This window comes from Danio rerio, chromosome 15, assembly GCF_049306965.1.
Source record: "Danio rerio strain Tuebingen ecotype United States chromosome 15, GRCz12tu, whole genome shotgun sequence".
NCBI classification, from domain to species: Eukaryota; Metazoa; Chordata; class Actinopteri; order Cypriniformes; family Danionidae; genus Danio; species Danio rerio.
This window is the reverse complement of record NC_133190.1, coordinates 42541221-42544671: the sequence shown is the minus strand read 5'-3', so window position 1 is coordinate 42544671 and position 3451 is coordinate 42541221. Positions and strand designations below refer to the sequence as shown.

Sequence of the window (3451 nt, the reverse complement as noted above, 5' to 3'; positions counted from 1 at the left end):
AACTCTCTAGATTCCATCAACAAGCCCTTCTTGCTTGCAAAATTTGTTACTCACAATTTTTCTCCTCACACTTTCTTTATTTGGTATATTGGTAATATAACCTCTTCAAATAAATCTTTATTCTTAGTAAATTGGTTTAATAGAGACATTAATCATCTTTAAAAAAATTTTGACAGCTCTGGGAATATTTTATCATGAACAGTTCATGTCTATTCACAATTTTCACAATATTGTTTAGAGAATTTGATATAGCTATTAAATCTATTTCTGCAAAAATTATTCAACTTGTTTAAAATCATATTTGCTATTAATCTCTGTCTGTCCTAAACGCAAAATTACATTTATAAGGTGTTGAGTTGACTGATAAAAAATGTACTAACAAACATATTTGTAATATTTTTCAGAAGCAAAATAAATTTACTCCTACACAGCAAATTCATCTGAGTTAAATTCTCGGTGTTGAAGCATTTCAGAGTAAAGTGTTGACGTTAAAGAGTTAGATTTTGATAAATGAATATAATAAGAGTTAGAATTGATTTTATTCAGTGCGAAATCAAGGAGTTATCTTTTCTACACTTGGTGGTGTTATTTCCAACATCCGGGAATTCATGCAGCCCCAGTCACTGAAGAATTTTCCAGACGCCATTTTCCATCTGAGGTTTAGAACAGCAACTGGTGAGTCAAACTACCTAAATGTTGGTATTTTACTGACTTTCTTTAAGGAAATACAGTTGGTAACATATTGTTAAGTTAATAACTTTAGAATGGAGTGATAATTTTAATCTTCTGCGGTTCATTCATGGTCGTTTGTGTATCTAGCTTAACTGCATTACTATTCACTTCTTTTCAAGAATGTTTTTATATATGCTCACGCATACATAGTGCATAAAAACATCAAATGTACATGTTCAACACATTTCTGTCACGCTTAATGCCATTTTGTGCGTTGTTACCCATCTGTAAAATAAAATCGACACTTCTCCTTTAATTCAAAGCAAACTAGCGAGGGAATCCCCGGAGCAGCCTAGCCTACTCTGCCCGGATGCTAACGGCAACACAGGACGGTTTCCTTAAGCTCTGGAGAGTTTCTAAAACATATCTGGTGAGTAAATGAACATATGCTTACTTGTAAAAGGCTTCCTGACTAAAACATATGATTGTTTGTTATTCGTGTACGTTAATTTAGTTATTTTAAACACCGCGGCACTTTTAAACTGGTTCATTCGTGGTCGTCCATATACCGTTAGTCCATAGACTCGCGTGATAACGTACGCTTGAATTATATTAAGTGTTGACAACCATTAAAGTCGGAATGTTAACATTAATGTCTTTAAATGACCGCGTTTGCACTTTCTCAGACATTTAAGGTTACAGAAGTCTCCCGGAAGTTGCGGGACTAACGTTAACGTTATCCCGCAAATGCACAGAGACTCCCAGATGCCCAAGTAGATGCCCGTAAATGAATGATAATCTCCCGGAAATCGCGCGTCTCCCGCCCGGTCATTAAACACTTTGCACACCCCTCTCCACCGCACCCCTCCCAGCTCTTCAGGTACGTCGCGCGCAAGTCACCACCACCGCTCTTCAAGTACGTCGCGCGCAACTCATCCCATTGCTCTTCAGGTTCTCATCTCTCCCGCTACCTCCCGCAAATCAACTCTGTATCCCCCGAAAATTACTTTTCCCAACTCGGGATGTCTGACGTTAGTAAGTTAGGCTATTTATGTAGTCAGGAACATCTTAGTCAAGCTTTTTCTCCCGCATGATAATGTGCTTAAAACTATAAGCTAAACTTAGCATGTACTGTACACAACATTTCCTTTTTATTAAAGACAATTTAGTGCGTTGTAAACAGCCACCTGTCTGTAAAATTAATCAACTGATTCATATTTGAGCAGCCTAATGATGATACAGGTTTGATTTGTAGATTTATTATCAATAATCAACATCTGAATCAAAAGATATCTGAAAAAGTGTGAGGCATACTTTGTGATGTTTATCTCTCCTTTTTATCTGAAGGTTATGCATATGTGTGGATACTAATTTTTTGTTGTTTTTTTAACAGCCACAGTTCTCTATACAATAACACAAGACCCTGTGACGGTGGCTGATTAGAGACGGATGGTGTATTTCCAGAGTTGGTGAAATGACCAAGCACACCTTCTTGGTCATATGTGGTAATAAAAATAATGAAGGTATGTTTGATAAAGTTCTGTATTTGTTTCACATAAGCTGAGAGGGTATTAGAGCATTAGAGAATAACAAATGACATGAAGGTGATAAGTTTTGTATTGTGGGTGAACTGTTACTTAAATAATGTTTTGCTCTTTACTTTGCACTTTTCCTCTTCTGCGTATCCTAATATTTTAGATTATATTTGGACCTGAAACATCTGCTAGACTCCAGGAAAGGTGGCGTCAATACTGGACCTGAAAGGGCCTAACAAGTTGAATCTGGTAAAGAAACATGCACGCGCACACACACGCATGCACGCACGCACACGCTTACAGAAAACTGTTGTTTATGAAGTTTATAAATATTTTTTACACTGTGGCCAATATTTTGGGGAAGTCAGCATCACTAAATGATATAAAAGATTTTAAGCTCCTCTAAATTTTGCTCCAAGTGTTGTGTTAAATTCAGGATTCTGGACAGACAGCTGCCTGTTTTTCCAGTTCTAGTCATAGTGGTTAACCTAATTGTTTTTGGAGATCCAACAGTGATGTATGTGTTTTTTCTACTTTTCCATATCCTGTCACCTCAACCAGCTGGGAGAGTCAAGTTGTGGATCATCATGTAGATTTTCAAAAGGTGAGTTTAGATTTCTTGAATGTTTTATTTACTTTAAATGTTATTTTAAATATATCATAGAATTTGATTGCAATTTGTTTTCAAACATTTTTCTTAGTCATGCTGAAGTCTTGAAGAGTTCTTAGATGAGCATCACCCTATATCCGTGCATCAGGAACCACCAGACGAGCGATCAGCAGCTGCTACATCGTCATGGATAAAAAGGTCATCCTGTAGCTGGGAAGCACTTCATTCACAGGACATGCTTGATGAGATTTCCTAGCTCCAGTTTGTTTTCACATAAGTTTACAGCATTTATACCTTCATTTAAACTGCTGTGTTTGATATGGAGGACCAAGGAAACACCCGAAGTGAAAGATTTGCACACCAAGTTGTTTAAAATGTAATTTTACAAGAAAACTATGCGTTCAGAAGAAAACTATGAGTGACGCTATATTGAACTTTCAAATTGCTCTGATAACACATCAAGTTTGGACCAAAGGACTGAAACAGCCTTTTTGAGCACTGGTCATACATATTTTGTTGATACTGTCTGTACTAATAAAACATTTAAAGCATATTTGACATTGTTGCATTTTAAAAACTGAATGAATTGTTGAAGTGGTGAATGTTTTCAAATAAAATGTTTTTTCTTTTGTAA

The 3451-nt window shown here is 36.2% G+C and overlaps 1 long non-coding RNA gene across 1 annotated transcript; it reads left to right on the top strand.

Moving 5' to 3' along the window:
• Window positions 1–646: 646 nt before the first annotated feature.
• LOC137487785 (uncharacterized) lies at window positions 647–3451 on the top strand. Its single transcript, XR_012391024.1, has 6 exons — window positions 647–675; window positions 996–1102; window positions 2066–2195; window positions 2371–2456; window positions 2769–2811; window positions 2909–3451. It is a non-coding gene; the product is annotated as an uncharacterized lncRNA (long non-coding RNA).